At 37.7% G+C, this 19768-nt stretch overlaps 1 protein-coding gene across 1 annotated transcript in view; it reads right to left on the bottom strand.

Annotated features, from left to right (window-relative positions):
* Positions 1–14091, bottom strand: part of Mei4 (meiotic double-stranded break formation protein 4) — a 156381-nt gene extending 142290 nt beyond the window's left edge. Inside the window, exon 1 of the mRNA XM_048435694.3 lies at positions 13925–14091. The gene's annotated coding sequence lies outside the window, so the exon portion shown is untranslated. The remainder of the gene's footprint in view (positions 1–13924) is intronic.
* Between the last annotated feature and the right edge of the window lie 5677 nt (positions 14092–19768).

Below are 19768 nucleotides of genomic sequence, written 5' to 3'. Positions count from 1 at the left end.
AAAGTGTCAGAGCATGTGGAAGGTTGAGAACCGCTGCCCTAAAGGCTTTTTGTAGACTGCATATCAAACCATCTGTCTGTCCTCGCCATTTGTCTCCAGTTACCAGGTCCAAAGAAACATATATATGTGGAACTACTCAACTACCTAAGACTGTGGTCACTTTCAGGAACAACAACAACAATAAAAAAGATACACTGTCAATCAAAAAATGAAGATGAAAAGCTACAAAGAGACCACTAAAGCAATTAATGATTAGATGATACTCTAAAAGTCAGCATACATTTGTCCACTAAACTATGACTTTGGGTCATTAAAAGATAAAATCAATGAGAAAGTTTATTTTTTATCATAGCTAGTATTGTAGAATTTTAGTATTATGATACTCAACAACAGGAAATAAGATGCAGGCAACTATTTTGTCAGACAACATTCCTGGGTAAACAAAGAAATTAACAGGCCAAAAGTGTACAAAAATGAAAGATCAAAAGAAAAATTTACACAATTTCTAATGGTATGGTTTCTTCCGCAAAGAAAGTGAGCAAGTCTGGTAAATTGGTTTAGAGCGGTAGAGGAACTTGTCATACAAGTCTACCAACCTGAGCTCTATCTCTGAAAATATGGAAACGTGATTGGAGAGAAGTGACTACACAAACCCGTCCTCTGACCTACAAGTACACACACACACACACACACACACACATACACATAGGAACAGCATGGCAAGCATGCCTCCTATATGCATCATGCATATACATGCACACAAACACAAAATTATTATTATTATTATTAATTTCAAAACTTATAATATGAGCAGCATCTCTCCTCCAGTTCTTTGGTGGTCATAGCACCCTGAAATGTAAGTGTGATGGCAATCCATTGTTTTATTTAACAAGTATCTGTTGGTCCCATATTATGTCTTCAAAGATTTTGACAGTGATGGAAACAGGAACATCACTTAATTTTTAAATTCAAATAGGAGGAATCACTAAGAAAATAACCAAAATGTACATATTTCAGATTGTAATAAACAGCTACAAACAACGTAGATGAAAATGAATAGAGAGATAAAGAACGTCCAAATTTGATAGAATAACCTGAAATGACCCCATTTAGCAGGTGACTTCCTAGCAGAGATTCACAGGGAAGATCCACCCATTTGAAAGAACATGGAAATGCAGGCTGAGGAGAGAGGAAATGAAAGGCAGTGGCTGAGACCCACAGTGTTTTCTCAAGAACACATTTTTTTTGGCCCCTATGAATACTACACCCAGATGGAGCTGCCAGAAGTTCAGCACAGCATTGGAAAGCTTCTGGAGAAAATGAAAAGACAGACATTCAGGGTTTTTTAGAAGCAGAACTAGAGCCAACACATGGAAATTACAGGGAGACAAATTTCTAATAAACAGACAAATAAGATATCTACTGATAAGAGCGGTCCAATAATAGAAAGTGCTGTCTCATAAGTCCAATTACAGGAGTTACTCAGGCAGAAGCTGAACCGTGAGCCTATAATGATGAGGGACAGATTCCGGCACTGATATGAAAGCTACAGTTTGACTACCGTCTTTTCCAGTTCTGAGTCTGTAACCACACAAGCCCCAGACAACTGCTGTACGGCAGTGAAGAGTTCCAGCTGGGAAGGCCAAAGGTCGGGTTAAAGTTCCAGCATTCGAACATTTGGCTTGCTTAGTCTCCACAAACCTGCTTGCTTCTCTGAAAAATAACACAAATGATACAAGCTCCCTCATACAGTCACACTGAAAATTAAATGAGATCATCATACAGAAGATTTAATAAAGTGCCTGACACAGAGTTCAGTTATGGATATATATATCGAAAAGTATCATATAAATGGTATTTTTAAATCTTGTTGAAAAATCAGTTATTACTCTATGTCTTTGTTTGATGTGTGTGTGAGTGCAGGCACCCACATGCCATGGTATACTTGTGGAGGTCATAAGACACTGTGGAGTCAGTTTCTTCCTTCTATCTTCTATGGGTTCTAGGAAATGAACTAAGCTCATTGGAGTCAGGCAACATCCAGCTGAATCATCTTACAGGATAAAGGATTTTTCTTATTGTAAGCATTGTTAAAATGTAAGAAACTGATGCATGACTATATTATTAGTCTGGGACGTGGAGGCAGGAGGAACCCTGGAGCTTGCTGGGCAAAGAGTCTAGCCAAATTGGCAATCTCAAGGTTCACTAAGAGGTCCTATTAAAAAAAAAAGTCTGGAAAGTTATAGAGGATCTGAATGTGGACATCTTGAACTGTCAAGAGCATTAGAAGTTCCTAGAATGAGTACTATATAAAAGACTGTGAACAATATTGCAATTTTTGGAGTTTATTGTAAAATAGGTATTTTATTAGGTTCTGCCCAACTCTTCTCTGTCAGGAAAGATACATCCAAACTAATACGATCTCTGTTGCTTCATGGAATTAATTTTTGCCATTACAGTTAATGTCAATCAATTAAGCAAAGTGAAATAGTAAAAGCTCCACTATATCACATGTTGAACAAAACTATGTAATAAGATCAATTTTAATGAGTTTGCTGATAAATTTGTAAAGATGAACAACCCTAAGGAAATCATAATTCATTAACCCATTGCTTCCTTAAAAATACTGCTGAGTTTCAAAAGAGAAATTGATAATAATTAAGTATTATAATATAATAAGTATATAATAATAAGTATAATATAATAAATATAAATATAATATATTATATTAATAAATATAATAAGTATCATAATATATAAGTATATAATATAAAATGATAATAATTAAGTATTGCATTTATGTGTAAGTCCATAAGTGTATATGTATCATGGGCGCATATGTGTAAAATGCATGTGTGCCATGAGAGCATATGTGTGAAAGTCCATATGTGCCATGGGCGCATATGTGCCATGAGTGCATGTGTGTGTAAGTGCATATGTGCCATGAGTGCATATATATGTGGAGATCCTCAACAGCTTTTGAGATAAAAATTCCAACAACTGAAAAAATTAAAGTCTCTAGTAAAAGAAATGAGCCCAAAAATCGAACAGTGTTTGTTCAGTGGACGTTAGTGCATGTATGTAACCACTCAAGGGTAAGTATGAACTAATGGACACAGGTTCATGTTTTCCTTTCAGATCACAAGCTTAAATACATATATTAAACTAGACAAACTAGAATCAGGAACACATGCATACTTGTGACCTCACAACAACTCTGGTTGCATGTACAAGACTGACCCAAGCCAGTCAACATCCCAGCATGGAGAGTGCAGGTATCACAAGCCCCACCCCCAACTATGGAGTTATTGGCAGTTGATACTTCTTCCTTAAAGGTGTGGTTCCTGGCATGTGTTCCATGTTAATGGATGACACCATACCCACAAAACCTATGATTACATGGGCAGCACAAACTGGAATCAGAAGGTTTAAAAAAAGGGGGGGGGCATGAGTTGGGAGGGGTGCAGTAATGAATTCCAGGGGAGTTAAGGGGGAAAGTTAGGGGTAAATGCGATGAAAATATATTTTGTTCATGTATGGAATTCTTAAAAATAATCAAGTATTTTATTTTTGAAGGAGAAGAGAGAAGCTGGGGTTGGAGTGATAGCGCTGTGGTTAAGAGTACTGTCTGCTCTTTCAGAGCCCAGTTACAGCTCCCATCACCCAGGCTGGGGAGTTCACAACCTTCTGTAATTGCAGCTCCAGGGGATGCAATGCCCTTCTTGCGTCCAAGTGCACTGACACAAACAGACACATACACAAAAAAACATTAAAAATAATCCCTTTTTAAAAGACAGTAAACTTGCACACACAGACATTTCTGGATGCTAGAGGGGAAATGCAGTATGAAGACACATGGAGAATACTATTCACAAGGAACACTAAAGATTGCCAGAAAACCACCAGAGTCTGGGAGAGGTGTGTGGAACAGAGTGCTTCTCACAGCCCTCCAAAGGAACCAAAACCAGCCACTTCACATTCAGCTGCCATCTTCATGAGAAAATAAGCATCTTTTGCTTTAAAAAAAAAATACAGAACTCAACTAAGAAAGTCAAAGGTTACTTTCAAACTCTTTGATTTTTATTTTTATTTATGAGCATGTGTGTATGCCTGGGTGAATACACACCACGTGTTTGAGGGGCCAGGAAAAGAACTCAGAGTCTCTGGAAGAAAAGTACATGTGGCCTTCACTCTGAATTAGCTCCCTACCCCCCACATTAATTCTCAATAAGCAAAAGCCAGGAGTGTGTATTTTATGCATGTGTTTTTAATAGTAGAAAATGTAGGAGAAGGAAATATAGAAAGCCTGGCAATCTTTCCAGATTGCTACATGCAGCTAACAACTTTAATTTGCCATTACCTTTTTGTCGTTCAGGATAAAATAACAAGTGCTATTCATAGAAACAAACATTTAGTAGTGGACTTAAATAAGGAGAGGAAATTGGCCAGTTACAAAAATTACAGATAAATGTATCACTTTCTCACTTGATGGTTACTTCCAAAGTGGGGAGGGTGAAAAGCAAAAGAAGAAAAATTTGGGGGCTGGGGGGTGCCTTTAACTCAGAGGTACAGTGTTTCCTTAGTATGTGTAAGGACTGTCTTCATTCCCCATCACCACAAAAAGGGAAAAAAATTATAAAATAAAACAAAGGAAGTGAAGAAAAATAAACTCTCTTATGAATGATGGTGTTTTATGATGTAAAGTATTTGGATTAAGGGCCATCAGCATTTTTTTCTTTCTTTTTTCTATTCAAAAATTTACACTTCATCCCCTCCTCCCATTCCCCTCCTTCTCTTCCAGTCACCCTCCTCTCTCCCCCTCCCTCCTTAAGAGAGGGCAGGGAACCCTGCCCTGTGGGAAGTCCAAGGCCCTACCCCCTCCATCCATGCAACATATCTGATTCTTGTAAAAACCCTGTGATGTAAAAGAAACACAATGAGAAACCAGCCCCAAATCACATAGGAATAAAGACACAATTTGAATGCACAACCAAGTGCATTGCCTGCCAAGTGAGTCAAATACTGTAAATTAGCGTTTGTGGCACAAATAACTACTTAAGTATATGTCTGTATAAAAAGCTGTAACACCAATGCTTCATATATCATGAACTCCTAAGAGCTCACATCAGAAGGATGATCTAGTGTGTCAACTAAGGACAGAATTAGAAGACTGGCACAGACCACACAGATGAACAAAATTGAAAATTTGATTACCTAAGGATCCACTCTCAGCAATTCCTTCTACATGCTCTGTACTCGGACTACGATTCCCAAGTCTACACTTGACAGTAAAGCAGCATAAAGTTCAGGTTACTAAATCACTCTCCAAGGATTTGAATAGAGCAATCAGGCTCCCCTGCTGCAGCCTCCACACCCATCCTTCCCAGCATCTCAGCTCCCTCTCATCATGCCTGCCTCCTCTGAGGATTCTCTGATTTGGAAAAGTCCTCTCCAGGGACACCCAGTGCCAAACCTACAGTTTTATGATAAATATAATCAGATACAACTCTTGAACTTTTTCTCAATTCCATGTAAGATGATATTAAGCTGCCGGCCAGTTCTCAGTGATAATTTAGGGAATTAAGGAAAATAGGATTGGGAAAATGGGACCTGGAATGTCAGGTGGCAAAAATGTGAACTTCCTACACTAGATAGCTGGAAGATAGTCCAGCCTGCGGGGTGGATAAGTGAAAGAGCCTGAGTGGTATTTGAAAAAGTGGATTCTGCTTGGTAAGAGAAAATTGAAGAGATGTTGACACTAGAAAATAAAGAAAGCTAGAAGGAAGACCAGACCAAACAGCAAAAGTGTGCACAAAAAAAAAAAAATGACTCTGGAAAGTTGCCAGCAGGTTGGTCAGGACAAATGAAGTAAGGCTCTGATGTGACTCCAGCGTCTGGTCAATGAAGAAACAAACCGCAGTCAGAAACACATACTAATAGTATTATAAAGTAAAAAGAATTCAAATAGTGCTGATAAAATAGCTGCCCACACAACTTGAGCTGTTGATTTCCTTACAGTAAAAACAAGAGGCAGACACGTTAATAACTGATGAACTTACTTCCCAGCGCACATCAAATGAACCAGTTCCTTACTTGATTTCATGCAGCAGCCATCTTTTTTAGGACAGACTGGGAAACCTGATTTTTGTCTATTTGTTTACCATATTTTTAACAGTGTTGTATTATGCAACGCATTCTCAGGACCAGATGCTCCGTATTCTCTACAATTACACTGTGCTCTCTAGTAAGAAGATAGCATTTAAACTATCCTATTTGTTTTAGAAAACTTTTTTATGAAGAATTTATCAGAAACATATGATATATATGTATATATATAAAAATATAACGTATATTTATATATAGATATATAACCTATTTGTTACAAGGTTGCAATAGTTATAATTAATCATCAGATTAATGGATGAAAACTGAAAGTTTTAAAAGACAAAGCTTACATAATAATGTATTATTCAGGCGATAGCTATCAGGCAAATACAGTTTTAGGAAGCTGTGATCTTTTGAGAACTATATTAAATGTTCTGTGTGCTGTTATAGAAAGACAGAATATTAAATTCTTATACTGTCAGTAAACATTAAGAATCAATGATTGGTTGTACCAGACACTGCAAACTCAGAAGTCCCTCCCCTCTTGGCTTTTAATCTGAGGGGAAGACTACAGAAGCAGAAGAATAAGAAAATGAGCAAATTACAGGAAACTACATGAATAAGCTTTTGGTCAGGTATGCATGTAGTCACTGAAGAAGGAAATGTAAGCTTATCCTTCTATTTTTCTGAAGAGGTATAAACAATCAGCATTGGGAAATGTGAAATAATAAGGCTTAGCTTGGTTTTTCAACTTGCCATGGCAAGTATTTATGTAAATAAAAGGACAATATAGGAAACAAAGCAACCTTTGAAATATATTTTCTAAAATACTAAAGATTAAGAATGTTAGAACTTTCTCATCAACTATCAAAAGTAGTTTCTAATAGGGTGTTTTTATTATTCTATGTATTCCAACTAAACAAAAGCATGTGTTAAATAGAAGAGGGTTTATTTTCTAGAGTTCTGCCATAGTGAATGCAATCTAATCAAAAATTAAATAAGGAATGAATTCACTGAATGAATCAGGGAAAAAAAGAATTATAGAAGCTGACAATTATCTGTGAGGCCTCTTAAAAGATAAATTGGACTTTTAGTATTAAAACAAGATAAATTTAATAATTCACTTGAGAATTCACTTCTAAACATTTCCGTAAGCTCAATTTGCTGTTCAAGCATTCTGACCCTGGAAGAGATGGAATCAGATGACTTGGTAGACAGGTAGCGATAAGGGCACTGGCCACCTGATGACCTCGACTCGACCCCCAGAAACCACATGGCACAAGGTGAGAACTGACTCGTAGACATGCACTATGGCTCTTGTGCACGCATACACAGAAACATAATACAAAAATTAATAAATAAAAAATCAGAGTCACCGATGTTGATTAAACTAAGTCATGCTTTGACATAGAATATGCATCTCTGGAAAGCCTACTATAAAAATCAAGGATCAGTAGAAAAGCTGATGATACCCCAATATGAGTAATGTGGATACAGCTTTTAGAAACTGTTTCTAAAAGTGGGGACAGTTAAGACACTAACACACACAATGACCCGGGAGCTGGAAATCACAACAGTAAAACAGAGGCACCTTTCCATTGATCAAAGCCTAAGGCATGAGAGCTAGATCCATTAGAAGAAATGCAAGAGAGGGTGGAGTAAGAAGAGGACCTCTGAGGGGAGAGCTGGGTTATGAGGAGCATACATCGGAAAGACAGAAAGAACAGGTACAGCATCTGGAGAGATAAGAGGAAGATAAGCATCACAGATGCTAACAATGTCACACAGAGCAGAGGGTCTAATAGGAAAACCCAAGACTCTGACAGGCGCTGAAAGACATTCTCTGAATAAAACTTCCAAAGGACACAATTTTCATTTTTACTGGGAGAGATCCACAAACCTAAAGTTCCTTACTGTCATTTTATAGCCTCTCTCCGTTTCTTTCACTCATCTTCTCTAGATCTGTTCTTTGAATTAAGTACTCAAAATCAACAACTGTTCTATCCCAAATGGTAGTGTTTTTGAGTCCTATCGCATAACCTGTAAATCATATGTAGAATGTCCTAGCTTACCTAGGATAATCTTCCACCATATAAACTTGCTAGTTGTTACTCTGTTCAATAAATAAGCTAAATTAACTCTTCCTTATCAGACACTGTGCTAGAAATGAAGATAAAACAGGCAATAAAATTAGTTTATCTCTGCTTTTATAAAGCATTCAGCTATCAATCATTCTGATGTGTCGTACTCCGTATTCACTAGGAAATCTCAGAGGGGCTATAAGTCAGTGGTTGGCAAACCGTGGCCCATATGTCAGATGAGAGCATCCTGGTTTCTATAACACATAAAACCAAAGATAAAAATAAATGTTCGTATCCATTCAATTATGTATAGCTGCCTTTGCATTAGAACGTCAGAGCTGAATAGCTGCAATAGAAATAGTGTGACCTACAAAGCCTACAAATATTGACTTTCTGACAATACATAAAGTATTTTACAAGCTTTGCTCTAAATAATATCTAGTCTTTTAAAAGTGGTATATTTATACTAAAAGACATATATTAATATGCTGTACCGTACATATCTAGGTGCCCTAGTTAATAATACCATATCATGAGGTAAGCCAGCATCCTACAAGATGCTATTTCTGCTGTTATTTTACTTTCATTGCTAAAACCAGTAACAAAAAGAATCACACAGATAATCTTATCTACGAAAGGCTTTACCCTCTTCAAGTGATAACATTGTCTTATGTTTTATCGAGTCTTTATTATTCACCTCCTTCCACATCACAGAAGAGCTTCTTTTAAGAGAACATACTTATTAAGAAAAAATTCCGAATCACACCAAACAAAATTTGACAGAGGTGACTTTTGGCTATCTTTTAAACTGAACAATATAATTGACTGTAAAACCATTGAGCCAACACTCAGTGCTATAATGCCAAACCATCGCAGCAACAGTAACTTTGCTTCCCTGCCGAGGGGATGCTTACTCCACAATCACTTCACTCTGAAAGCATTAAAATTTAAAACAGGAAGGAGGGAAAGATGATACTTTCATTAGCTGTTACCAAAAATTCCTAATAAGAAGTGACAGGCACTGCACTTGCTGTGGTTTCTCCAACGGATGTTAAAAGGCTTAGCCTGTGGCGGCTGTGGCTGATCATCGATTTATCGTTCCCTAAACCTTTCTTTTCCCCAATGGGAACAATATACCATGAATACAATCAAATGGCTGCTTAGTTCACATTCCATCACCATGAAGCAACAATACTGGGCTTGAGGTGGACCCTCACAGAGTGTTGGTTCTTTAATGTTTCACAACCTACCCCAACAGTCCAATGAGAAAACATATTTCAAATGCCAAAAATTGAAATAAGACCCAGGAAGAAGTTGATGGTAACTGAAGATGTATCAGCAAATGAGAGGTATAGCAGGCCCCTAAACAAGGATCAAAGTTAACTCCATGCTTAAAGTCTCTTTCCTTGATTCACAAGACATGTAATTTCCTTCTAAAGCAGGTATTAGGACTACACCTAGATCACGCCCTCTAGAGTTGTTTGATATTTATATCCCTCCACAGTTAGTAAATGTCATTGATCACAATCTACCAGACTAGAGCAGAAATCCCTATTACTAATAGTGGGTCAGTACTGAAAAACTATTAGGTGATTAATATATCAACTGGATGGACAAAAAGTAAGCTAGATCCTTAGCCACTCAGCTAGAACGTCAGAAAATGTGATTATTCTGTGATATGCACCTCAAAAATAACAGCCAGTATCTTTCTGTCTTTATATACCATAAGCAACATTTCAAAAATATGAAGCAGTTCCATTCCAAATCCTTGTATCTTCTCCACAAACCACCTTCCCTCTTTAGTTCTTACAATCTAATCCTCTGGCTGAAGACTCCCTTAGTCCTTTAGCATCCTCCAGCTGAGGGAACATCTCAGTAATGGGGTACTTGCCTAATAAACTCAAGGAATTTGGTGGCATCCCAAACACAGAAAACAAAAACAAAAACAAAAAATAATAAGAATAACCTCAAAGTGATTCCATGTTATGATTTCTTTTTTCTTTTATTTTTGAGATTAAAATATAAAAAGAAAATCTCTTGTCTTTCCTTTCTTTCCTCTAACTGCCCCCCATATTCCTGTAGTGGTATTTCATTTGTATTTTAATAAATGAAGCTTGCCTGAGGATCAGAAAAGTAAAAGAGCCACACTGGCCAGCCTTACACACCAGGCAGCAATAACATATACCTTTAATTCCAGTAGCCACACTGGAATTTGTTTGCCACAGAAACTAGGAGGTGCATGCCCTTAAGCCCAGAACTGGAGAGGATTATAAAACAGGAGGAGACAGCTATCCCACACAGCCTCATTCTGAGATTCCTGGAGGCAAGACTGCTATTTTGGACTAAGGTAGAGGTAAGAGCCAGTGGCTGGTTGTTTTGTCTTTCTGACTCTCAGGTTTAACCACAATTTCTGTCTCTGAGTTTTTATTAATCGTGTTACATTACTCCTAGCCACCTTCCTTCAAATTTATGGACTCTTTTCACTAGTTGTTATGGTTTGCATAATATATACATACATATTCCTAAATATATAACTAGTTCAGTCCACAAGATGATATTTTTGCATGTTTTAAGTACTAGCCATTTGACCCTGAACAACCAGTTGGAGTGCTCTTCCCTGGGCATGATCACCTTCCCCACTCCCAGCTTTCCTTAGATGTCTATAGTTCTTCATTTACAGTGAGGCCTCATGACATTTTCCCCATCTGTTTCGACTTCTATCTTTCAAAATAACATGATACTCAGATTTCTCTCACCATTAAGAAAGGAAAAAAAAACTATCAGACCTGAAACTCTGAATTAGTTATTAGGAAAAAATAGGAAAGAAACTTGAAGGCAAATGCATAGGCAAAGATTTGACAGAAATCATTCGTGAAATAAGGTCAATGACAAATAATTAGGATATAATGAAATTAATGTTTCAGCATAGGAGAGTAAACAGTTAATAGAGTGAAGAAAGTCTACAGAATGAGAGACAATCTTTGCTAGCTATTTTTAGGATTAATATCAAGAATATATAAAAAAGCACAAAAAACTAAACAAGAAATCAAACTACTCCATAACTAAATGGAATAATGAAGCAAATAGACAATTCTCAAAAGATGAAATGCAAATAGTCTATAAACATGCAAAAATAAAAGTTCAGCCTTACTTACCATCCAAGAAATACAAATTAAAACATTATACTAGCTAAGCAGTAAAATCTATATATTTACACACACACACACACAAACACAGAGAGAGGGTGTGTGTGTGTGTGTGTGTGTGTGAGAGAGAGAGAGAGAGAGAGAGAGAGAGAGAGAGAGAAAGAGAGAGAGAGAGGGAAGCATATAAATAACTACAATTAAAGAAAAAGAGGCCATGAATTTGAATAAGAACAAAGTGGAGAGTGTACTTGGGAGGTAATGGAGAGAGAAAATTCCAGAAATGATATAATTGCATTGTCATCTCAAATGAGTTTTAAAATATTTTTACAAACTATAGTGAGATTCTATTTATCACAGTCAGAATGATAATTACTAAAAAAGTGAATAACAGAAAGTGCTAGTGAGGAAGTGGACAAACGGAATGATTATCTACTGTTGGTCGAATGTAAGTTAGTTCAGCCACTGTGGAAGTCAGAATGGAAGTCTCTACAAACAGTAAATATAAATCTTCTGTGTGACCTAGTTACATCATTCCTGCACATCTCAACTGATTCAAGTCAAGCTGTTGCAGAAATATAAGCACATTGGTGATTCCTGAAGCACTTTTCCCCTAAACAATCATGAGACCAATGAAGTATTCTTCACAAGAGAGGAAGGGATAAGGAGAATGTGTTACATATACACAATGAAATATCTTTCAGTCACAAAGAAGAATGAAAGTCATGTCTTTGCTGGAAAATTGACACAAATGGAGATGATCATTCTAAGGCAGTTAGGTCAGTATCTGAAAGACAAGTATTTCTCTCATTCATGGTGGTTCCTAGATTTTGTAGAGATACATAAAGTCATGCACATACATATGACATGAACGCAAAATAAAACTGTCTAGGAGAACAAAGGGAGAGAAAGGATAACTGGGGGAAGGGGGATATGAAACAGGAGAGCAGGGAGGTATGAAGTAGAATTTGCTCAGTATAAAATAAACATTTACAAAATCTTTAAAATTATTGGTTTTTCTTTTCAAAAATAGAGAATTTTTCAATATTCCAAAGGATATAAATGTTCTGGCCAAACAAGTGAAATAATTGCCAAACTCTCAAATGCTGCTCCTCCCAGCTACAGCATTTGACACTCTGACACTCAGAGTCAATCTGCTGTTCTTAAAACACATCTGGATGTATAAGTGATACCACTCCGATAATATCTCAGCGAAAAATTTAGCCAATTTTTCTTCAACTCATTAACATATTTTACTTTTATCATCCTTCAGGGTTCTAACTCGAAACTCCTCCAAACTGTTCTCTGTAACACAGTCATTAAGTATGGCTATCTCACTGATACTTCAAATGATTTGAGTTAATTTAACAGCCTATCAAATTGAAGCTCTGACTTTTGACTTCAGTATCGTCATACAACAGAAATTAACATATACATGTCGTACGTATATACCATGAAAGCTAAAATATGCTAACCTTCGAATTTCGTTTGATATATTAAACTGCGGTACACATTAATATTATACAAGTTTTAACAAAGCCTTCATAATACTATATTTAAATATCTGATTTGAAATATTGATATTCCCATTGTCACTCATAAAAAATAATTAAAAATTATGTGTGCTCCTGGTCATCCCCAAATTTTATGTCTGAATAGGTCATTTTTGTGATCTATAAGACATGAGAGCAGGTGGTCAGGCTGGCCTATAGTAAGACCTTGTCTCAAAACCCCAAAATATGTGGAAAAATTCAGTTGTCAAAGACTCCATGTTACTGAATTGTTATTACAATATATGTATTTTGTGACTGTCAAAGTACCGATTTATTTTCTGTGGTTCCTGATGGAATTGAAATCCTAAATATGTAACTGCGGACTATAATGCTATTCAAGGCTTTACCTAACTTAATTCAAATTACTTATTTACTACTACTTTGTACATTCCAAACTCACCAAACCCTCACTAACTCCTTCTTCGGTAATGTAGACCCCAATCCTGACCCTGTTCTTCTGACAGGGTACAAATCTCTCTATAACCTAGTTCTTCTCCCATGATGGGTTTTATCCTACAACCTCCTTGAGACAAGAGACCCCATCTGCCCCATCTTCAACATCCTCAACACTTTCTGCAGCTCCTCCCGGTGTGTCAGTGCTCAATCAAAGATCTGGTCGACACGTAGTTAACCAGAGATCTGATCAACAAATGGCTATCCAGTCCCAAAATCGTCGATCTGATCAACAAGTGGCTAATCATGTCCTCTTCTCCAGAAAGCCTCAGAAACAATACTGACCTTCGAGCCGGGCTTACACACTCAGGGATGTAAAACACACCACCTAAGGCAGATTTTTCCTGCCAAAGTTTCTGAGGTTCCAGATGCAATTAAAGAAAGACCCTCCAAGCAGTGGTGCTGCTCATCTTGAACTCCAGCATTTGGGAGGCAGAGGCTGGTGGATCTCTGTGAGTTCGAGGTCAGCTCTGTCTACAGAGCAAGTTCCAGGACAGGCTCCAAAGCTACACAGAGAAACCCTATCTCAAAAAAACAAAAACAGAAAAAAGGAAAAAGAAAAAACAGAAAGAAAAATAACGAGACCTACCTCCTCTAAGGGCGTGACACAGAGCCCCAAGTCTCAGCACCTGGGAGCATGCGCAGCCTGAGGGGAGCAGCGGCCTGACAGAACAGAGGGCAAGCCTTGTCTGCACAAATCCACGGCTCCTGAGAAGGAAGGACGCCCTCAGGCGGCAGGGGAAGCACAGGGGCCACTGTTCCGTGCCCTGAGCACGAATGCAAGCGTTGCCCGCAGGTGGGCGCCAAAGCCCAGAGCGTCACTCCGCCCTGCTCCTTTCTTCCCCTGCCAATCAAGAGGCAGGCGGGCGGAGACCACAAGCCCCAGAAGCCCCTGCGCTACTAGCCTCGGAGGAGCTCGGGCGGGCTCGGATGGGCTCGGCGAGAGGCTCGCGACGGGTTTGGCGGGAACAGGCAGGAGTTCTCTGCATCTTGGCGACCGCTGTGAGGTTCAATAGTTGTCTAGCTCCTCAGCAGGAAGAGGCAGACGCCTTGAAGGTTTCTGAGGAGAGCCCCAGGGGGCTTGCTAGCCCGAAAGATCTGGACCTTGAAGAAAAGGAAAGTCACAGGGAAACTCTGTTGCTTGAGAACAGTCGGGGAAAGGGTTTCTTTGCTTGTCTCCAAAAGGTGTTTATAAAGTTTGGCTTCTTGCAGGGGAATGCAATTACTTTTCAACTATGTTTCTTATTTGTCCACCTGTCACGTTATTTTAATATAAAGTTTTAATTGACTTTTACCTCACATTCTGAATTTCCTCATATAGAATTATGAATTCTATTAGAATGCAAAATAGACAAAATTGATTCTGAGCATCCTGAAGGCATTTCTTTGGTCTTTAATAGCAAAGCTCTTAGTTACTAATAGGTAGAAGTTTCAACAACTGTATAGTTTAAATTAAGGGTCTGCTTAGCTCATATTCCTACATAGATGAATGTTTATTAAGACATAAATTTGCACCCAGTCAGTTGTAACTGTCCTGGAAATCTTAAGCTTCGTTGTTCTTTCTATGTGCTTGTTAAAAAAGTCAATAATTTTCCATATAATTTAATATAGCTTTTTATTAAGAAATAGTGATTTTCGTGTAAACTAAAATTGAATGAATGATCTTGAACTTCAGTTAATGAACAGTAAATTAATGTCTTACTGTATTTGCCGCTCTTCTTTGAAACATGTAAAACCAAATCAAAGTTCATTTCAGAGATAATCAACAGTCAAGTAGAAACAATGTAGAAAGGTTCCCTTGTGTTGCTGAATATATGATATTCTTTTTCAATTCTACTCATACATTTTTTGAGCAAATTGAACTCTTATGTGCCAGACACTGGGTGAAGCCTGATTCTAGCCCTATACAAGACACAGCAATCAGCCTCATAATGAAAACAAATGGATAACAATTACCAGAAAGAGCACAGCCACTGAAATCCTGTAGAAAACCTCAAACTCAATTTTAATGGAATCTTACTCTTCATCATCTAAATTTGGAGATTCACTAACTTCAACAACCTCAACAGTTTTCGTAGACCATCTTCAGATGAAAGATGAAATTGTTAGAGATAATTTTAGAACTACATAGCAGAAAAACAATTCAAGAAAGTTATGCAAGATTTTGACTCACTTATGACTAATGAAACACAAAATGATCAATCGATGCATGCTTATTGACTAAAGTAATTGGCTCTCTAGTCATGTTTGACCATTTAATTCTAACAAATTTTAGAGACTTTTTTTTTCACAGTCTGATGATGGGACTGTGCCTAAATCACTTTTCTAAAGGATGACAGACAGATGATAGATAGATGTATAGATGGATAGATAGATAGATAGATAGATAGACAGACAGATAGAAAACTAAAATGACAATCTTTATTAAAAGTGAAGAGGCACACAAGCGTACATACAGAAAAGGCAAACAATGCACAGAGAAAGATACCCCATAAAGTGGGAAGAAGATTTAGAAACCAGAATCTTATCTTCCCACATAGATCTGTGGCTTTGGTGGTCTGAGATGGTTCCTCCTCCTCTCGTTTCCTATTGGTTACCTTAGGAAAATAAAAGGGGAGATCATAGGACCAAAACTTCATGTAACCATGCTCAGGGGGGCAGCCATAAATTTATATGACCACCCTGGACAGGTCAACTAGAATGGTGAGAGTATTGCTGGCAAGAGAAAAAGCCTGTCAGGTCTTGGTCAAGGGTGTTATGAAGAAACTGAAAGGTTGCCATCTTATCAGTGACCAGTGGTCCCATTTCTTATCAATATGCTGCCAAGGACAACCATTTTATTCCTAAGTATCTTTGTGTAAATTTATAGTATCCAAATAAAAATAAATGAAAATAGTTTCACTAAACATATAATCTTAAATGACGAGACTACTACCATATTAGTTAATTTAAACAAAATATAAGTATATGAGTAAACTGAGTACAAAAATACAATAAGGGGGCTGATGTGATTACTCAGCAGATAAAGGCATTCCCCTATGAACCTCACAACCTGAGTTCCATCTTCAGAATCCACAAGGTAGAAGGAGAGGATTGATTCATAGAGCTTGTACTCTGATCTACATACATGTGATGTGTGATGTGGGATTTCCTTCTGTATGCTGTGAATATCATTAGTTAATAAAGGAACTGCTTTGGGTCTATAGCGGAGCTATAGGGGAACAGAGCTAGGCAGGGAATGCCCAGTTAAACTAAACGAAATGCTGGGAGGAAGAAGGGCAGAGTGAGAGAGAGAAGTCATGGAGCCACCAGAGACAGGCATGCTGAAACTTCACTGGTAGGCCAGGACCTTGTAGTGATACATAGATTACTAGAAATAGGTTAAATTAAGATGTGAGAGGTAGCCAATAAGAAGCAAGATCTAATGGGCCAATGAGCTAATTATAAATAATATAATTTCTGTGTGATTATTTCGGGCTGAGCAGCTGGGAACCAACAAGCAGGCCCCTCAACAACAGATGTGGCACAAGTATGAACACATACGTACACAAATAACTAAAAATTGCGTAATGAAGGAATAAAATTAGCAATAAAACAGCCGGTTTAACCACTAACAACAGAATATTTGATCAAAGGAAATGTGGGTTGTTTTTTAAGGATGTGGCAAAGTGTTATGTTTTTTCAAAACGGAAAAAATTGTAAGCTGGGGATTCAGTGAATGCATTATAGAGCAGAGTGCAGTTTTCTAGTACATTTGAGATCAGGGCTCAATCCAGGCACTGGAAGAACAGAAAGCAAATAAGAATCAAGATTTCTGTAATGTGTTATAATATGGAATTATTAAAATAATATTAAAGTTTACCATTTACAAAACAGAGGCTAACAAAAGCTGTTGGTGGCTCCGTGTTTAAATTAACAGTTCAAGAAATATCTATATAAGTACTTATTATAAGAAGATCATTGTTCTCAATGATTTTGGAGTCTGATAACAGTCAATTTTTACCATGGAGCATCATCGACAATATCTTAGGGTTTCTATTGCTGTGATGAAACACCATGACTTAAAGAAACTTCAAGAGGAATGTACTTATTTTGCTTATACTATTGTATCACAATTCATCATCAATAGAAATCAGGACAGGAACTCAAACAGGGTAAGAAACTGGAGGTAGAAGCTGAAGCAGAGGCCATAGAAGAATACTGCTTAATGATTTACTCTTATGGGCATTATAAAACCCAGAACCACCAGCGCAAGGATGACACCACCCACATCTTCAATCACTAATTAAGAAAATGTTCTACAAGGCTTCCCTACTGCACGGTCTTATGGAGACCTTTTCACAAATGTGGTTCCCACTTCTCAAGTGAATTCACTCAAACGAGCCAGTAAAAGTTTTAAGTAGCAAATACTAAACACATTTTCTGCGTCCTGCAGTCATGGACTGGTGGATGCAATGATTCCTCATAAAATTTTATGAGACAAGTGTTGCTTGAGGAGACGCTTGTTTCCCGGCCACCCAGCAGCTTAGACCTGAAAACAATCACACAGAAATCCTATTATTTTAATCACTGCTTGCCCAATTACTTAACCATATTGATAGTTTGATTTTACATCTAGAATTAACCCATCTCCATTATTTTATATTTTACCATGAGGCTTATGGCCTACCAGCAAGGTTTCAGCGTTTATGTTTCTGGTGGTGGCTTCATGGTTTCTCTTAACTCTACTGCCTTTCTCTCAGCATTCAGTTTAGTTTTCTCTGCCTATCTCTGTTCCCCTATAGCTCTGCTATAGGCCCAAAGCATTTCCTTTATTAACCAATGGTATTCACAGCATACAGAGGGGAATCCCATATCAGACAAGCTTTGCCTTAATCTTTATTTTGCAATGAGTAAATGGACTCAGACACAACCATCCAAGGACATTCAGCCTGTTGATAGTGAGATTATGATTTCATCTTACTCTCTTTCCTCAGAGTCCCTATACTAGACATATGCAATGTAGCACATTCAGGAATATGGCTAAGCATTTTCTAGTGGCTGGCCATTAATACAGTCTTCCAAGCTTTGTATTCAGGATTCTATTACCTTAGAGTTGTCTTAATGATGATGCTTAGAGCAGATATTTATGGAACCTTAGAGGAGATTCCATAATCTTTTATTTCTATTTATCAGTCTCTTGGCTAGATTTCCATTCAGTAACTTTCATGCATGCTTCATCCTTTTGTTTCACATCCATAGAACTTGCCAGTTGTTATTCTATTGGCTATGTTTTTTTTTACAAATGTCTACTAATCCAATAAAATTTTTGAAAGATCATAAGTTCATAATTTGTAAAATTCATGTTGCCCAAAGGATCCTGCATATGAGTTTCAGTAATTATTGTTTATGTAGAATTAATGATTCATGTTGCCATTTGTAAAATGGTTAGCATACTCAATGCCATCTTAGAAGTCTTTCTCAACTTTATCAATATTTCTGGTATTGAGAAAGTGGGTGAGTAGAGATCATATTCTATCTCTAACCAGGATGTTGTCTACACGTCCTCCAAGACTTGAGTGGGAAAACAGCAAAGGAAAACCAAAACTAACTCTATATACCACACAAGAACAAATAATTTGGAGACTCTTGATGGCAAGAGAACGCCAACTGGGAGATACTTCATCTAAGTCCTCAAGAGGATTTGGGGTGCCAAGAAGGAATGTTGCAGGTGTCACAGCTGTGCAGTCTCCAAGGCCTTGGGATGCCAACCAAAACATTAACTATAGCTCAAAAGTTCAGAGAGTGTTGGGGAACAACTAATAACCGTGCTGTGCAGGACTCATATGAAAGTCACCACAAAAGTAATGGGAAGAGGTCTGCTGTTTCTGTAAAGTCCTGGAGGCTGGAGTCGAAGTTCTTTAGTGACTGGGGATGAAATCCTTCTTCCTACATCTGCTGATGGAATCACGGAGACCAGCTTGAGTGAACTCAGTACTTAAACAGATGCTTCAGGCAAGTCAGAGTCTTCTTCATCTCTCGTGAACTGAAGGAAGCAAGGGAGCACACTTTCTAACTTTCTCCTCAGAGGAGTTCAACGGACAGATCACAGAGCAAGTGTGGGAGCCTCAGGCTCTACCAGCTCAGACATGAAAATAAGATTAGACTTTTCTGACTGTTCCCCAGGGTCAAGGTAATCCTGGAACTTCTTCATAATGTTTCCAACTTGTTCAGAATGGAGTCTGGACTTTCACAAGCCAGTGCTTTCTTTTAAAACAACAACTGTTGCCTTGAAATCTGTCAACAGTATTTACCTTTGCCTCATTCCTTGAGTTTCCTGTCCATCAGGGTACTGACAGAAAAGCAGAAATACTGGTTGATGGAACAAAGTTGAGGACCTAGATATAAGCTCCTACAGGCACCTAAATTTACTTTTGTTTTTTAAAGAAAAAAA

The sequence above is a fragment of the Myodes glareolus genome, chromosome 4 (assembly GCF_982192425.1).
Source record: "Myodes glareolus chromosome 4, mMyoGla1.1, whole genome shotgun sequence".
Taxonomy (NCBI): domain Eukaryota; kingdom Metazoa; phylum Chordata; class Mammalia; order Rodentia; family Cricetidae; genus Myodes; species Myodes glareolus.
This window is presented reverse-complemented; position numbering and strand designations above follow the sequence as displayed.